The sequence below is a fragment of the Lissotriton helveticus genome, chromosome 3_1, assembly GCF_964261635.1.
Source record: "Lissotriton helveticus chromosome 3_1, aLisHel1.1, whole genome shotgun sequence".
Taxonomy (NCBI): Eukaryota; Metazoa; Chordata; class Amphibia; order Caudata; family Salamandridae; genus Lissotriton; species Lissotriton helveticus.
The window spans coordinates 1,542,405,459-1,542,424,730 of record NC_136061.1 but is presented as its reverse complement, the minus strand read 5'-3'; the positions used below and the strand labels follow the sequence as shown (position 1 = coordinate 1,542,424,730).

General features: G+C 45.2%; 1 long non-coding RNA gene across 1 annotated transcript; it reads right to left on the bottom strand.

Moving 5' to 3' along the window:
• Positions 1-553: 553 nt before the first annotated feature.
• Positions 554-4,212, bottom strand: LOC144825034 (uncharacterized). The gene is made up of 3 exons (XR_013609246.1): positions 3,150-4,212; positions 1,613-1,750; positions 554-864 (listed from the first exon to the last, which is right to left on the bottom strand). It is a non-coding gene; the product is annotated as an uncharacterized LOC144825034 (long non-coding RNA).
• Between the last annotated feature and the right edge of the window lie 15,060 nt (positions 4,213-19,272).

Here is a 19,272-nt window from a genome sequence, read left to right as displayed (position 1 = left end):
ACAGGTAAGATAAGTTTGCTGTGAGGTATAACGCAAGACAGACTGGTAGTTCTTCTAATACTACAAATATAACTCGATGAGGGTTTACCGCATCTATCTGTCTGCATGTTAAAGATGTGGCCAATATATTTTTTTATTCGAAAGCACTGTCCCCTGACCTGCATGGCCAATTAAACGTTGCGATGTTGCACAACGTACATTATTTGGTGAAACAGTCCCCCCTCCACCCCTCCAACAAACACAAATGAACTTCAAATGTTTTCTTTGGAAAATAACTTTGTGTCTCATTTTTATTTTAACATAATATAAAGAAAGATGATACAAAAATAAAATATATATAAAATCTTACCCCACAGCTGTCCCTACCCTCCCCTAACCCCAACCAAATTTCAAAGTTAAATGTAAACCCCAACATCCAAATCTCACCCACCAACAAAAGGATTGAAAAAGGGGCAAACAAACAGGGTCCATCTCAAAGCCGGCGGGCTTTCATGTGTTTGTCCACAATGAGCTTCACCCGCTCCTCTATTCCATCCTCAAGCTTCACCCGCTCCTCCTCAAGCCTCGCTACCCGGCGAAGAATCTTTTGTTGAAATTCCCGGCACCTACATTGGCACGCATGTTGTGGGGGGGCCGCCGATGATGTAAAAATTCGGCGGCGGGCGGCTGCCTGACCACGGCGACGTACTCCTGCAGGCTTGGGGGCCGGGGCATTGGAAGAGGCAGCAGCTGCTGCCGCCGCCTCCTCCTCCTCCTCCTCCTCGGCCTGAGCCACCAGCCGGCGGTAGGCCTCAACGATGGCCTGCAGTTTCCGCTGCCGGGCCCGGACTGCCAACTCCTTCCTTGTTCGTTTTGAAGGAGTAACTATAAAGAAAGAAACAGAATTGTTGTAATCCAAAATCCCAGCAAATCAAGAACACAAAATTGATTCAACACATAGTGGCACAGTAGCACTAGCAAGCAAGCTGAGTACAAAAAATTGTGTTGCATCTATCTTGAACATTCTACGGCCTTTATAATTTATTTGTTGGACTTTTTGGCACGGCATTATGCCTGCCCTAGTAGCATGGGTGTACTTCAACGGTCACACACATACGAACGAACACCTGTCTTTTTGATATCTCGTTTTATATTATATACTCTGCTTCCGGGAAGGCGGGAACAGTCTCAAACTAACATTAATTAACAGGGGGCAGCTAGTAGTAAATGTCTAGTAGAGACTATCATTCTTTATATCGCGCAACAAACCTTATTTGGTTTGTGTTTCACCAGCAACGACCCATGCATCCAGTCGTCCCCTCCTTCCCTTGCCTTTGGGTTTGACCAAAACACCGCTGCTGCTGAGACTATCCACTAACCACCGATATTGGGTGTGTCTCCCAAACACGCAGGCAGCTGTGTTTTCCCCTTTCCATGCTTCAACAACAACCCATGCATCCGACTGCTATCAGCCACCTGCATTACTGTAGTGGTAATGCTAAGCACGGTAATGACAAGTAAAGGTGGCGTCATATATTGTCCAGTAGAACTTCAAGTTCTTAATTCTCAGAGTACAGTGAGGAAGTTTTCCCCTCCCACCAAGTAATGCGGATCACTATTGAATGTAACTTACCATCGCCCACCGCTGTTGGCTCCTCCCCCACTGCTGCTGGTGCTGGTGTAGGTGCCTCTGATCCTCCTGTCCCCTCCGGGATCGCTGACGCTGCGCCGCTGTCCCCGTCGGCACTGGTGGATGGTACGGGTTCTGCACCTATAAAAATAAGTACACCTTTTTAGATGGATGCACAGCCCCCATTGTACTTGTTCACCAAGAATGGAGTTCTGCAAAACAGTTAAGTACAACGTACGTAATCAGTAGTAGTCCACATTGCATAGTACAGCAGAGTCACTACACATATTAGCATTCATTTGTTATGGTATGGTACCCAAGCTCATCTCATCTGTACTGCTACTCTAGTCCTTTGGAATTTGAAGTGAACTATGTAACCTTTGTACATCAATGTATCCAATTTTGCGCATGCTACCTCGCAGCTTGTTGCGCAGTAGAAGACGCCTTTGAGGCAACATGATTGTTCAATGCATACACCTGAAGAGGTTGGAAAATAAAAGGGCCCGTATTTACGTTTTGTATGTGGATTGTGGAATCGAGTTTGCTTACAGGTTACAACTTTTTTTTAGCATGGCTGCATAAAACTTGCCTAAATGTATTTCATACTGTCTAACGTGCACCACTTTTGTCATTAATTTTCGGCAGATGAGAAGATTTCCTTCTACGAAGCTGACATTTCCAGAGCTTACCAAAAAGAGGCATATGTAACCAGTATACGTTCAATGGTGAGGGGTCTCCGACATTTCCCACATTTCCCTATCGTGCACTAGTAGCTGTACAAATGTTGATTACTTTATTCAGCCTTTTTTAACTCTGGATTTTTTCTGGTGGGCCCCTCGACGTATTTCACAGAACAACTTAAAAACATTGATGTTACTTACTTACTTCTAACAAAATAAAGCTTTTGAAGTACCACTTTGACTCTGAAGTTTATTTTCAGTGTCTGTTGTCTTGTAGACTTACACGAGTGAGTGAGCAAAAGGGGGTTACTTAGGTTATGGATTGTGTAATAAAAGCATTGGGCATCTTGGTATTGGGGTTCAGGAGTGTGATAATTGAATAATTGACCAATGACTGAGCCCATATAGGTTGTCGTTCAGTGAATTGTGTGTTCCTCAGAGTTCTGTGACTGAGGTGTAAGTAAGGTCCAACCTGCCTATCAGCACCAACATCCAATTTTCTGGTGCATGCATAGTTATGTGATATGTATATGACTCCATAGAAGATAGAATTCCCACAAGACTACTAGTGGTATACTAACGTTTACAAAATACTAGACCAACATCTGGATGCATACTTGGTTGGTGTCAATTGCCAAAGCAGAGACATTACAGAGGAAAAAGCATAAGACAGGAGTGGACCCTGTGCCTACAGCTATTCTAATTTTTATCACATATTTATGGAAAAGATTAATACCTTAACTAAAGAGTCAAAATTTCTTTAGGAAGTAAATGTAATTAATCGGTTGAAAAAAAAAAAAGCTCCGTTATAAAAGTTAGGGAAATATCATTGTTCCAAAAGAAAGCACTGTTGGACTTACTGGGGACAGCAGCAGGATCCTCAGTAGAGGAGCTCTGTGCCTGTGGTGGTTCACCCGCCGACTCGGTCCCAGCCTTCTGCTTGCCCCTGGGTTCTGTGGTTCATGTAAGAAATAATAAACAAAGAGAAAAACATTGAGTGCTGTGAAACATAGACATCATTTCAAATCAAAAACCACTGCTAGAACATTAAAAGAAACAAACATTGATCTACCAAATGACTACTGCCTTGCAGGATTCACTGACTGTATACTTGGAGAAAACAAATCAAATGTTCCATAAACATTCTGATTGCAGATTACTAAGTAACACAGAGGCAGTAACACCTGAACAACACCACCGATTCAAGATTCAAGAATGGGGTAATCAATTATCTGTGAGTAGTCATTTCTTTTTCATTTTTGCCAGCAAAATGCATAGATCACAAGGAGGAGACATGCAGAAACTTTGTGCATACACGAAATTGTACGTTCGTTGCATCATATTTTGTTCTGCTACTGACTGAATGCTACTGCTGCCAAGCCTACCCACTCATTAAACAAACTACATCAGTTCTATGGAGGGCTGAGGCAGGGGTGGCTCTAGGCTCATGGTGGTCCTGGGCAGGGAGCGTAGGTAGGGGGCCCCGGAAGAGGAGGTCGGGCGGAGGACGGAGGCCAGTGAAGAGGGGGAGTCAGGGTGTTTGGAAGTGGAACAGAGCCGGAGGCACCAAATCCCTGCCAGGGGCCGCCACGCAAATATGTATCCATCCTCAGAGGATTATTAAATTAAGGATATATATTGGTGTGGTGGCCCCTGAAGTTTGGTGGCCCTGTGCAGTTGCACAGCTTGCACATGCCTAAAGCCGGCCCTGGCTGAGGTAAGAAGAACAAAGTAACTTTAGCATTCATTGCCAGAGGAGGATTCATGCAGAAGAGAAGCCCGTGAAAAAAATGCTACAATATGCAAACTACGTACAATTATCCATCCACCGCTATTTCACTGACGGACAAAGGAAGGACAAGACTCTATTAATAGCATTAACTAACTTCAGTTCTCTACAATAAAGAAAATGTCACATCAATAAACAGCAACAGCTAGCGCCAAGTTGAAATAACACGCAAGAGTCAGTGAAGAAGAACAGTGTCATACAATTACAGTAGATATAACGGAATACATCGGAAATGTAACTAGGAGCAACAGTCATCACGTTACTTATTCAGCCAAGATTTAGAAAGATACAATAACAATATTTATACTACTATATATATATATATATATATATATATATATATATATATACACACACACACTTTTTTTTTTTGGGTAGCCACTCACCAAGACCCACAACCTCGACACCAAGCAGGTCCAACAGGTCCTGCTCCCGGTCCAAAATGTCGGCCCAGCGGTGGGACAGCTGATGGTGGGTACGCCGGATACCGGAGCAGCGGAAGACTGCCCGGCGCACCTTCGCCCACCGCCGGAGACGCTCTTCAATACGGTAGCCGGAGCCGGGCCTGCCGCCTGCTGCCAAGGTCAAGGGGAGGTGGCGCTGGATAAAAAAGACCAGGGCAGCCACCTCCTCCTCCCCAAAAAGTTGGCGGGCCGTCACTCCTGCGGGGTGCATTCTGCCGCAAGGCAGCCGTTTTTTTTTGGGCACAGCCGCCTTGCCCTTTGAGCCACCGATGCTGCTGGCACCCTTCACCATGGTTCTGGGTGGAGGGGAGAAGAAAAGTTCAAGACAAAAAGGTAGGGGAAAGAAGAAGCAAGGTAAAAGAAGGAAGTAATATAAAACAAGAGAAAAGTTGAAAAAAGTTGTAAAAGTAGAAATAAAATGAAAAATATAAACCTAGGCACAGAGAGAGATAGGTAATAACTAAAGAAAGTTTGAAAAAGTGGGTGAAAAGACCAGGATTGAAGAGATAGGAGCTAGATGCTAAAGTAGGCCCAAAACCATAGCCAGAGTGTGAAATCCAAGATGGCTCCGCCCGTCGCGACCGCCTGGGTAAGTTCGCGCGATATTTAGCGCGATCACGCACTTTTGTATGATGAGTTCCCGAACATGTCTTGCACAACGCGAACACGTTACTTGTGACCCGGAACAGGAAATAAGGGAACGCAAGCGGGCGGGACAAACCTCTTGGGTAACTTAGCGCGCTAGCCATCTCGAGCATGCAGGCAGCGCCCCGAACACGCGCACCGCGCTCCCGAAGACGAAAACGGCGCGCGAACGGGTCTAGCAAGCAACTACGCATGTCCGCGGAGCTACGCGTAGGTCGCGGAGTGCAAGTGCGTCTTCGCGTAGCTCCGCGGAGTGCGGCTCCGCGAACTACGCCCAGGGTTACTCTGCTTACTTAGTGTCAGTTCCTCGAATTCTGAGGACAAGGATGGGTGGCCGCTCTTTTGGCTTCACTGCTGCTAAACTTTGGAATTCCCTTCCTCTTTCATTAAGGAGTATGAATGATTTGTCTCTTTTTAAAAAGGGGCTGAAGTCCCATCTTTTTCCTAGGGCTGTGTGATCCCTCCCTGCTTGTGATGTATGTTGAGTCAAAGTGCCAGGATACCCTCTGGGTGACAGCACGCGCTACATAAGTATGTTTTACATACATTACATTACATTACATTACATTTACATTACATTACATTACAGATGACACAGAAGCCTGGAAGGACGATGAGATCAGGAGCAGCAGGAGTCTTCCCCGTGCAATCTCGGTTCCCACAGTGAAGTCCAACAAAGTCCAAAGTGTCCAGACGGTTGAAGATGAGATGGTTTCAGATCTGAATCTTGTCCCATGACAAATCTGAAGAGCCACCCACAGGTAAGCCCTTAAGTACTCTAAGGAAAGGGTTAGGATGAATCAGGGGTCCCTCCCAGAGGAGAGGCTGGGCAGTGGGGAGGATACTCCTATGTCCTTTGTCAAATTTCATGCTAGAGCAGGAGCCAGCGGCTCCCTGAACTGGTTCCAATTGGAGTAGGCAAGGAGGGCACCAAATGAGCCCTTTAAAGAAGTCTAGTGGCACTGGCAAAGTCCCCCATCCTAGCCCACTACACTAAGGGCCAGATGTAGGTAGGGTTTTACCGGTCGGTAACGGCCGGATTCGGCCGTTACCGACCGGTAAAAGGATTTTGACATGTAGGGGGCAGAATCGGTAAATTTACCGTTCGGTAAATTTACCGATCGGTAATTTTACCGAATCTGTAAATATACCGGTCGGTAAATTTACCGACCGGTATTTTTACAGATTCGGTAAAATTGATATGTAGGTGGGACTCTTATGAGTCCCACAAGGCCTAAGAAATCGGTATTTTACCATCAAATTCAATTTGATGGTGAAATACCGATTCAGGTGTGCATGCACATGTGTGCATGCACACCTGTGCCATATGGCAGGCAGACCTGCCCTTAGGGCAGGTATGCCTGCCATATGGCCCCCGACCCTTTTTTGGGGGTGCTAGAGGGTGTCAAAGTGACACCCCCTGCACCCTTGTCAAAATCGGTATTTACCGATTCGGTAAATACCGACCGGTAATGCCCCATTCATTCCTATGGGCTTCAAAGCCCATAGGAATGAATGGAGCATTACCGGTCGGTATTTACCGATTCGGTAAATACCGATTTTTACCGAATCGGTAAAATACACATCTGGATGGACCTACATGTCCACCCTTCATATTTACCGATTCTTAATTACCGAACCGGTAAAATTCGGTAATTAAGAATCGGTAAATATTTTGTACCTACATCTGGGCCTAAGTCCTCTCTGGGAGGTGGTCACACCTACCTGTGACAGGAAACCTATCGTCCTACCTTCCCCTGCTTGATTTTGGCATTTCTCTTGTTGTTTAGTATTCATGGCCCGGCCTAACTGATTGAAGGTCAAACCTGTGTTAAGAGTTTGGCTCAGCAACAGGAGGACAGGATCCTGTCTGTGGTCAGCAGCTGCCACAGCTTGCTGTCAGCCTCTGAAAGACTGGTACTGAGAGCACGGAGGGCTTCCCGGAGGAGCCACATAGTGCATGGAACCATACCTCCAGCACTGTTTACAGTGTTGGGGTATGATTCCAACAGGTTTGATACCAAACATGCCAGGGTTTGTTACAGCCAGTTTAGAGTTAGCCATCGCATAAAGACGCATGGCCACTCTATGTATCATAATGGCTGATGCACTTATAACACCTGAGAAAGAGGTGTGGCACTGCGGCTAGGGCGACTGAAACCGGACGCAGGGCCTCACGGTTCGATACTCGGAACTGGTGGCAGATCAGCCGAGCACCATGTGACTCTGGGCAATAGCTCGCTTAATCGTCCCGATGGCCCTCAGCACCGGGATGCCTCCGGGTAGCTGTGCGCTTTACAAATACTGGATTTACATTTACATTTAGAATGGACTCCGGGGATTATAGGGGTGTCCAGCTCATGCTGGGGCATGCTCACACTTATAACCAAGCACCCTGCCTTCAGGATTGAAAGGCCTACCTTAGGGGTAACTTATAGGTTTTAAGTGCAGTGACCTCAGTTATAAGAAAACCTATATCTGTCGTAAGTGATGCTAGCACCAGCTTACACAGGCTGCAATGGCAGGCCTGTAGTCACAATTTGAGTGGTCTGCCATGCACAGCATAATTCATGCTTCAGGTCATGGGTGCCCCTGATATCCCTATGCCCTGGGTTCCTTAGTACCATACAGTAGGGGCTTACAAGGGAACATCAGTAGCCAATCTGGGGGGTACCTAAGTCCTCACCATGGTCCAATTTAGGGAGGAAGCATGGAGACTGGGGTCCTGATTAGCAGGATCCCAGTCAGACTAGTCTGAAAACAGAGTGACACCAGCAAAAGTTGGGGTTAACCATGAAAGCAGATCCTACTTCCCTACAAGTAGCCACAGTAAATCAGACTAGAGCACAAGTGAAGGATTACTTTGATCCTGCAGAAGGGCCAAGTAACATGACCAGGGGTGAACGCTGAAGGGAATGGTGGCCGAGAAGTCGTTAAAGACTGAGACAGAGTTTACCTGTGAAACGCATCCCACAAACAGTCACAGAAGAGACTGAGGTGAAACGACTATGCGATACTGAATATGAAAAGCCAACAGTGAGGAGATCAAAAGGGACAAGTGTGCCTACTCGAAGGTACTCTGCCCCTGAGGAGACGTACTTTGCAGAAAGTGAACTTGACCCAATCACGTATGTACCTGATGACCAATGGACAGTGTCTACAGAATCACAGTGAATGTGGCTACTATAGTCGAAAATCTGATTTCTTTGGGTTGCTGATTTCAACTGTAGTGTGTTTATCTAGGTACCTATATTGATACTCCTATTTCTGACCCTTGTCCGGTTATTAATTTACTAATGTCCATACACCGGCACAGAAACCCGTCTGCAGATTAGGTCATAGCGCATGCTGTCACATTAAGCAAGCACTATCCCTTCAGCCCCCTAGAAAGCACAACGAGTTCTCAAAACAAATCAAACCTCCGACAGACCTGGGAAATCCCCCGCAGCCATTGTTTTGATTTCGCTCGAGAACTCCTGCAAAGAATGTAAGAACGACCAGTCCTTATGACATTCTTGCTGACGTCTTATGTCCATCCTTACGTCAAACACGGCACCTTTCAGGTATAAATATACCGACGCTGCCCTAAGCTAAGACACGGTGGTGACGAGCTTGGAGCAGCGCTACTTGCCGGAGAGCCCAGCTGATGCAGAAAGCCCACGGACGCTGCATCTCCCTTTTGACGCGCTGAGAGAGACGCTGCCTTTTCTCCTGCCGAGAAATCCAGCCTCCGGCGTTTCCAGCCGCCCTCGCGGGTAACTGGGATATCGAGTCCTGAGACAGAGATACCAACCCTCCAGCCTTCTAAATCCCAGGTACTGAACTGACTAACCCCTTACAGAGAATTCTTGAGTCAGATTCTTGGCAAAACAAACTTAACTTAAACTGCTACTTACTTACTCCCTCCCAAGTATTAGGCTTGGTCAGGTACACCGGGGTAGGCGTAGTTAGAAGCACCAGTTGAGAACGATTAGTCAATGTATATATGTATGTATATCTTTTATCCATTTTAAGTATCATATGGCTAGGAAACCATATAAATGCTTTTACAGTATTATTTTATAATTCTGCTTTTACTGTATGCACTTTACTTAACTATAAGTATTGCAATAATAGCGATTCATTTATCTTGTATGAGAAAAGAGACTGATCAATAAATAACATCTTTTTATTGAAGCACGCCCATCTCTTCTTTCTCTACAAACTGGTGAAACTAAGAATGCACGTACTGACTGAGTAAAATAGTTGTCTTTTGTTTTCACACGACTCTAGAGATATACTCTTGATTAGGGAAGAGCAAAGTTGTCATGTTCTATGGTTGTCAGAAACTAAATCCCTTCTTGTCTATCCAGGGAGGTTAAACTCCTCCTTGCCTATTCGAGAAAGTTTCTAGTGAACTCTGAGCTAGCTGGCACACATAACTTTAAGTCTAATATCGTCAGTAGAAGACCTAGTTAACCACAGTCCTACGTCTATAGAAGATATTATTCCAATGAGCAGAGCCTATTGGGATAATAGGAACTACACTACATGGCGCCCAAAGGTTTGGATAGGCGATAAATCTAACGCAAGACATTAGAGTAACTCAGTCGTGCTTTTTCACACAGACCCTTTTTCCCATAAAACTCCAAAGACGTCTGGAGTGGGTGAAAGGTTAAATCCGCCAAACTTAGTAGGAGGAGACTCCTATGTATGGTTTTTGGTTTATTCAACGTTGAAGGATACAGTGTTCCAAAATATTGTGCATCTAATCTTTGTTTCCGTGGAAACCTGATCTGCAACAAAAACCCTTCTTGACAGAAAAATGTCAGAAACTGAAGAAGAAAGGGAGACAGCTAGAATAGAAGCTCAACTCCTAGTGGAAGACACAAGTCTCGTACAGGAAGACCCGGGTGAAATACTCATCCCGGTCAGCGTAAGAAAAACTATAACCTTAAAACTTATAGAAAATGGACTGACACCAAGAGGTGGTACAGTCATATTCGTAATTGAGGCACACGAATATCGGCAGACAGAGGTATTCTATTCATGGATAAATTTTCCAGCAGCAAACGCTGTAACAAAGGAGTTCCATTATTACAAGATAGAGGAACCTCCGGATGAGTACACCCCTTTCGAGGAGGTGGAAATACCACTCAAATACCAAGAGCACCTGCTCTGGTTTAAAGGCGCCCTAAAACATAATGATCACATCACCAGGCTCGGTCCACTAGGTAGACCAGGAGCAACGTGGCCGGTTCTAGCCAGCTACACACCACATCCAGACATTGAAAAAATGTCAATAACAGAACTTTTAACACAGTTAAAACAACTGATTAAAATACACAGACAACTAGTCCAATATGTAATGCGGACTTCAACAGTCCAACCAGCTATTAAAATTCCACAGCTGACCCCTCATCAGGGGAACACAAATAAAATCACACCACAGAACATACAGTCCTGTCTAGGTAAAGTACCCATTAAAAGGGAACAAATTCCATTCTGGTTAGCACAGAAAAAAACTCAAATAGAGGCGGTATTTCCAGATACCACCCCTGTGGAGAAACACAGAATTCTGACTATCTGTCTCCCAATGGGGATCGCACCACATGTGGAGGACTGTGACACTTGGGGTACAGTCTTTGCTTCCATTTACACAAAAACACTTGGTGTTCCGTCCATGGCGGTAATACCAGAGGTGCTAAAACAGATTCAAAATGAATACGGTCCAGAACCTGCTTTAACTCTGGGTATGAAATTACTGAAAGACTTCAAGCAGGTCTCGGCAATATTACTAGCAAACATAAAAGGGGAAGCAGCAAATGTGGCGATCCGCCAAAGATTGAAGGAAACAGATATAGCAGACCAACCATTTGAACTTGCCAGAATCATAGAAAAATCCTATGAAGAACTAGGAAGAGATAGTTTGGGTGGGAAACCAGTGAAACCCCAACTAATAGAAAATCCTGAAAAGGTATTTATTAAAAATAATCTAAACACTTCAAAAAAGAACTGGGATGGAAATAAACAATCCACTCCAAAAGAAAAAAGATTCCAGTCCAGAGGAAGGTCTGCTCGGCGGAGAGAAAGATCTCCGGACCAAGGACACAAGTCTCCCAAGAGGGAGCCCTCTGAGAAAAAATACAACCTTAGAAATAGGGATAATTTGAAGAAACCTGATAGATATCAAGATATTGATACACGTCCCTCTCGATCTTTTCAGACTTCCTCGCAGAAATCAAAAAGAAGAGGACGGTCAGAACACAGGGAAGAGCACGTCAAGTCCAAAGACAAAGAACCTGCTCATCAAAGTAAAAAGTTACAATTTCCAAAGAAGAAGGTAGCCAGCATTAAAATAATCAAACATGCCGAGGATCCTGAGGACTCAGCAGAAAAACGGAGAGTGGGCTCAGACAATGCTAGACAGCGCAGCAGAAGTGAGCATAGCTCGCAAGATCCTGATGAATCATCTGGAGACAGTGGACACGAATGAGTACATTCAGGTGGAAACTGCAGATACCAGAGTTAGCAAACCTCATAAAATATATGAAATAACCTTACGTATAGAGGGAGATAAGACTAGGAAAATAAGGGGTCTATTTTGGGATAATCTCTCCAAGGGCTATGACATCCTTCTAGCTGAAAAAGACTGGCCACCGGAGTTTGTAAGGGAGTGCCCTCATGGCGAAGAAATGATTATGCCTGCCTTCTCAAATCATATTCCAATTCATAAAAAATATACACTTGCAAGAAAGTGGGCAGTAGCCCAGGCTCCTGCACTATATAAAAATCATGTGGGATGGGATGAGGACTCTCCTCCTCACAAAATCCAGTTAAAATCTCAACCAACTGCACAAAGGCAGTACCCAATTAAGCAAGAAGCTAAAAAACAGGTCAGGGAGATCTTAGATCAACTTGAATACCAGGGGGTGATTGAAACATGCACCTCACAAAAGAACAATCCTTTGTTTCCTGTCTCCAAACCAGATGATTCATATCGTCTAGTTTTGGACTACAGACACCTTAACACATGCTGCAAAACGTTTGCAGTACAAAACTCACACAGTGCCGCACTAATGAATAGCATAGTGCGCAAAAAATACAAAACAACATTAGACATCTCTAATGGATTCTTTTGTCAAAATATAGCACCAGAAAGCAGATATTTGACCGCTTTCTCAATAAATGGCTCGCAGAAAAATTTCTGTTGTTTGCTCCAAGGGTTCAAGAACAGCCCAGGATTATTCTCAGCGAGAGTAACAGAGTTACTACAAATATATGATGATGAGGCATTATCTTATGTCGATGACATCTATCTAACCGATGATGACTTGGATACTCACTTGAAAAGAGTGAACACCATAATACTTGGGTTCGCAGCAGAGGGTTACAAATTCAACTTCAGGAAGTCAAGAATTGCCCATCTGACTGTCCTATTCTTAGGATATGAATTATCAAGTGTAGGCAAAAACCTGGCTGACAATTTCCTAGAGAAATGTGCTGTAATCCAAGCACCTAGAACACTGAAAAACTTGCAATCAATTCTAGGTTTCCTGAATTTCGGAAGAACTTACATTATAAACTATACAGAGAGGGTTAAACCTCTCTATGATCTAATAAAACCAGATTTTAAAAGAATCTATTGGACTCAAAAACACACAGAAATTTTGAGATCTTTACAAACAGACATGTTAGTTAAAACAAAACTGCAAACACGCGATAACACACGCAACCTTGTGATTCGAGTCATCCCAGGAAGATGCGGATTCACATACCTAACCTCTAATGAGGGAGAAAAGGTACCAATAACATACAAATCACATTTGTACACAGAAGCTGAAAAAACATTCAGCATTAAGGAAAACATTGTACACGCGGTTCAAACAGCTGTAGCAAGAGAAAGAAACCAAGCTGACGGCAGACAGATTACAGTCAGAACAGCAGAATCAGCCTTTGAGGCATTAACAAGCCCATGTAATTTACCTACAATGGCACTAAATCCAAAATGGATACAATGGGAAGATTCTCTTGCTACAGACAGAGTGAAATACTATTTTGATCCAGAGATGACAAAATTAAAAAATCTAGAATATGAAAGAGAATATCCTCTGCCAATCGACATTCTGCCCATACGACAGTACGCCTGTGTAATACATACAGACGGACATGCTCAACCCTCAGTTTGGGGAGAAGAAGCTTACAACGCCACATGCGAGATTACAAAAGACGTGTGGCGCAGAGGTAAATTGAGACCTCTGTTTTCAAAAACACACTCAGTGGAAAATAATTCAGAACAACAAACTGAAATAATAGCATTAAAAATGGCGCTAGATAATGCGGATCGCGAATTCCCGACACTAATAGTGTGCGATTCATATTACTACGTCAAATCATACAATAAAGACTTGCAGAAATGGGTTGAAAACGGGTACAAAGATGACACAGGTGCCACAATAAAGCAGAAATCGCTTTGGGAACAAATAGTTCTTTTAAAGAAAGAACTACCAAAGACTCACGTGATACACTCACTGAGTCATCAGCGTGATGGCGTTCACGTTGCAGGGAATTCATTGGCTGAGACAGCCACAGCGGAAACAACTAAATCGGCTTCCATAGCTACAAAAAAGCGTTCAGTAAAATACATTGACGGGGAAACAATGCTGGCGGTAAAAACGTCATCAAACGGCGACTGCTCAGCGCTACCCCTCATGTATCCACTCAATTATACATACATAATCGATGCAAACTCCGTTCCTTTTGCTCGAATCCCTGGAGTGGGGGATAGAGTGATTCCAAACATGAACAGGAGAGGCTTGTTAATAGCAGACGCACATATGGGTGAGGGTCTTAGACACCTTAAACTTAAGGATTCTCTAGAAGAATTACAATCAACATACTGGTGGCCAGGAATGAGCCTGCAACATCACATATTTGCAAAAAACTGTCCAAACTGCAACAGAGATCGCAGTAGTGAACGAAACGGTGTATTCCCATGGCTTTTCACTCAATAAAGGATTAGGCTATCGACATAAAATACCCAGTATGAATAAGGCATCATATTAACATATAGAGACTATTTTCACTTATAATGTAGACCCCAGCTCTCGGCTGACGTCTGAACTGTTATAAAAAGATTTGCGAGTCTATAATGGCATATACGCAATTGGCATGCTACATTCTGACCAGGGTCCTGCTTTTAGCTCTCGAGCTTATAAGGCGGACATGGCCGGCATGGGCATAGCATTGCGGTACTCTTGTCACCTCCTTCCTGAGGGAAACGGGATGGTGTAAAGAAAAAACCAGGGCATAGAGCAATCTATAACAGCAAAGGTTCGGGAGCTGGGTGGTTCAAACATTTAATAAGTGTCCAATGTAGTCTTAATAATCTGCCAAGAAATTCTCTGAGAGGTCTCAGTCCGTACGAACTATTGTTTGGGACTAGAATGTTAATCCAGGACCTCGACAGTCAAACTTCAGTGGTTAAAGAAAAATGCTTTGATATCAAAGATCGTTTGGCTATTTTACAGGACTTAAACGAAAAGAGAAAATACCTGAGCAACATAAAGTTGAAGCAACAGCCAACAGCCACTGAAGAGAAACCACCTGTCCCAGCAAGGCCTATCTGGATTCCAAAAATCGGGGATCTGGTCAGAGAGAAGATCGCGGTGAAGAAGGAATTTGGGCCTTCTTACAGAAAAGCAGTTCCTGTCTTGTCTGTCAACGGGACAAGATCAGTAGTACTACCGCCCCTTGCTGGTAAAAAGGAGAACCGAGTTGTATCCATCGACCTGGTTAAACCACAATCATGTGGCCGATAACAAGTAGTAGGCCAAGTGGACTCCCAAGAAGTAGCAGAACACCAAAGTTTGCTACAAACACAGAGGTTCAAACTGAAAGACTAATCACAATTGATAAACCTACAGTGAAACAATAAGGACTATGCAACATAGCCATGGAACTTAAACCTCTTGAAACCCAAATTAAAATCTTAAATCAAGAAACACCAGTCTACAATGATGTAACCACAGACTATGCTAATGAAACAAAGAAAATTCCAAAAACAAAAAGGAATCAAGAAGCAATTGAAACAATTGACAGAACAGCATCAGGCTACTTCATCAACTTCGATGATTTTTCTGAGGATCTGAGTGAACCTGAGGAACAGCCGACAACAAAAACTCTTAAAGACAAAGCAAAGGAACTCTTTCATCAACTAAAAGAAACCTATCTGATTTCTCCATGGATTGAACTTTGGGTGGCACTAGGAGTATTCATCCTCATTCTTTGGCTCATCATGGTAATATGCTTGGGACATTTCATTGAGGGAAAATATGCTACAATGGACACAGCAAGTCAGAATATCAACTTGGTCCTGAAACCACACAAGTCTTCACACATCGAGAAAAGAGAACTTTCTTCAGTAAACTTCACAGCCAATCCTATACCCGGTGGGGTAGCATGGGACAAAAGGAGTAGTTTCTGTCCTGTAACTCCAGTTCTGTAGTAGGGGTATCTCTGTTATAGTCATAATCTAGTGAATAGTCCCGCCCATGTGCGTGGACCCCGGAGCAATCAAAAATAATCTCTTACAGTGTCAAAAAATGCAGAAAAGCATAGACACTTAAGAGAGAATTTAAAGACAGATAATGCAGCCTAAAAGGCTACACTGTCCAGTACTTCAACTAGAAATTCCACCACAAAATCCACAAAACAGCAAAAGCCTGTACAGATTTCCATTGCTTTAACAGCAAACTCCCTCAGGAATGATAGAGAGAGGAACCTGGACAGACAAGCCCCATAGGCTGCCATTATGTGGCTCAAAACAGGATACTGTGCCTTTAAGAGAATCTTCCAGAACCTTCTCCCAGTATCCCAGAATGCATAGCAGGTCCAACTTACTTTCAGTTCTTTTTGAAGGCGTAACACGCCAGACTTGTAGCATTCCGTAAGGAATATGTCTCTCTCCACCGGGGAGGAGGGAGGGCGCTTATGACTATAACAGAGATACCCCTACTACAGAACTGGAGTTACAGGACAGAAACTACTCCTTCTGTAGTAGGGGATCTCTGTGTATAGTCATAATCTAGTGAATAGAATGGCAAGCCCATCCCCACACCAAAGCGGCGGTGGAGAAAAGAGCGTCAACACCACTATTGTGCGACCAGATTACGCAGTGAAGCCTGTCCAACCTGAGCATCTGCCCTAGCATCAGAGTCCAGGCAGTAATGCTTAGCAAAGGTATGAACCGACTTCCAAGTGGCCGCCTTGCAAATTTCTGCAATCGGAACATTACGGAGCAATGCTGTCGTGGCAGCCTTGCCCCTGGTGGAATGAGCCTTAGGCTTACCTCCTAAGGTCTTATTAGCTTTTTGGTAACACAGCTGTATGCAGGACACAATCCACCTAGAGATAGACTGCTTAGAGGTCGCAAGACCCGTCCTGACAGATCCATAATTGATGAACAATTGGTCTGACCTACGAATATCCCTGATTTTATCCAGATAAAATTTCAGCACCCTCCTAACATCCAGGGAATGCAAAGACCTTTCCGCTGGAGATGAAGGATTCTGAAAGAACGTAGGTAAAGATATAGTCTGATTGATATGAAAATCAGAAACAACCTTGGGAAGAAACTTAGGGTGAGTACGCATAACAACCTTAGTAGCATGAAATACAGTATAAGGTTCTTGGCAACACAACGCCTGAATTTCACTCACCCTGCGGGCCGATGTAATGGCCACGAGGAACGCCGCCTTCCAGGACAGGTGCTGCAACGAAGCCTTATGAATAGGTTCAAAAGGCTCCTTCATCAATCTGGACAGCACCACATTCAAGTCCCATGAAGGCGAAGGAAGCCTGACAGGAGGGAACACTTTCTTCAGGCCTTCCAAAAAATCTTTGATCACAGGGATCTGAAAGAAGGAAGTCTGTGAAGGGCATTTCCTGTAGGCAGTCAAAGCAGCCAGATGAACCTTAATGGAATGGACATTAAGGCCAGACTGCGCCAGATGTAGCAGATATGGAAGGATGACATCTTCCTTGCATGTCGTAGGGTCATAGTTCTTAGACTTGCACCAGATGCAAAACCTCTTCCACTTGTAAGCATAAGAAGTCCGAGTGGAAGGTCGCTTAGCCTCCTTCAGTATGTCCATACAATCCTCTGGGAGATTCAAATGGCCATATTGCACTATTTCAGGAGCCATGCCGCCAAACTCAAAGACGAGAGGTTGGGGTGCACCATCCGCCCCCCGAACTTCGTGAGAAGGTCCGGCCTGCACGGCAGCTTCATGTGAGGAAGGAGAGACCGGTGAAGCAGGTCCGTGAACCACCACTGTCTGGGCCATTACGGGGCAATCAGAATCATCTTCGCCCTGGATTGGGAGAGCTTGATGAGAACCGCTGGAATCAGGGGAATGGGTGGAAAAGCGTACATAAAGCTGTTCGACCAGTTGATCCATAACGCGTTCCCCAGCGTCCCCGGCTGGTAGTACCTGGAGGCGAAGTCTCGGCTTTTGCTGTTTTCGGCGGTGGCAAACAGATCTACGTCTGGAGTACCCCACCTTGCGAAGACTTCTCCTAGTACTTCGTCGTTTATGACCCACTCGTGGTTTTCCTGAATCAGTCTGCTCAGCTCGTCTGCCTGAACATTCTGCACACCTGGCAGATGAGTGGCCGTTATCGAGAGTCCTCGAGCCAGAAGCCAATGCCAGATCGCCTGCGCCTCCTGAGACAGAGTGCGTGATCTCGAGCCCCCCTGCTTGTTGAGGTAATACATCGTGGTCGTATTGTCCGTCTGTACAAGCAGAGAGTTGGTCCGGAAGGACGGTTGAAAAGCCTTCAGCGCCAAGTGAACAGCCCTGAGTTCCAGGAAATTGATGTGGTACGTGGATTCCGACGGGGACCACGTCCCTTGAATCTGCAGGTCTCGGGAGTGCGCTCCCCATCCCAGGAGAGAAGCATCCATCACGATAGTCTGGGTGGGAATGTCCTTGTGGAAGGGAACCCCTCTGAGGAGATTCTCCGCTGAACACCACCACTTCAGAGACTGAAGAGCATGTAGAGACAGACGTATCTTGTCGTCCCAAGATCCTCTCCTCTGGTCCCACTTATCTTCCAAGCACTCCTGCAGCGGTCTCATGTGCAGCCGCGCATGCGGTGTCAGGAAGATGCAAGAGGCCATCGATCCCAGCAGAGAGGACACCGTCCTCACTGTCGTGGATGGAGTGGACATGAGAGCCTGAGCCTTCCGAAGGAGTGATAAACGTCGCTCTTCCGAAGGAGACACGCTTGCTGACAGCGTATCGATGGAGGCTCCCAAGTACTGGATGCACTGGACCGGAGTCGGGACAGACTTGGACATGTTGATGTGCAACCCCAGCTTGTTCAAGAGAACGCACGTCTTCTGGAAGTGTGCTTGAGAGTCCGAGAAGGAGGAGGCCTTGATCAACCAATCGTCCAGGTACGGGTAGACAAACACCTTGTTCTTCCTCAGGTGTGCCGCTACCACTGCCATGCACTTCGAGAACGTCCGGGGCGCAGACTTCAGCCCGAACGGAAGTACCGTGTACTGATAGTGATTGGTGCCGACTTGAAATCGCAGGAACTTCCTGTGTTTGTGTGCAATGGGCACATGGAAGTACGCATCCTGTAGGTCTATGGCGCAAAGCCAGTCTCCCCGCTGCAGCTGAGGGTAAATCTGATGCAACGACAGCATGCGAAACTTTTCTCTGCGAATCCATTTGTTTGCCTGTCGCAAGTCCAGAATGGGCCTGAACTCGTTCTTGTCCTTCTTGCAGACCAGAAAGAACCGGGAGTACAGACCTCTTCCTCTTTGAGACAGAGGTACATCTTCTATCGCCCTTTTCCTTAGAAGGATGTCGGCCTCCGCCTGGAGCTCACGCAGTTGATACTGCGAGCTGACCGGAGGAATCGATGGAGGAGGGCTGATGAATCGAAGACTGTATCCATTGCAAACAATATTCAGCACCCACTTGTCCCGAGTAATTTTTCTCCACTCTGCCAGAAAAAATTGAACGCTTCCCCCCACCGGAGCGGGTAACAGACGAAGGGGAAGTAACCGCTCAGGGTCGAGACCCAGCCGGG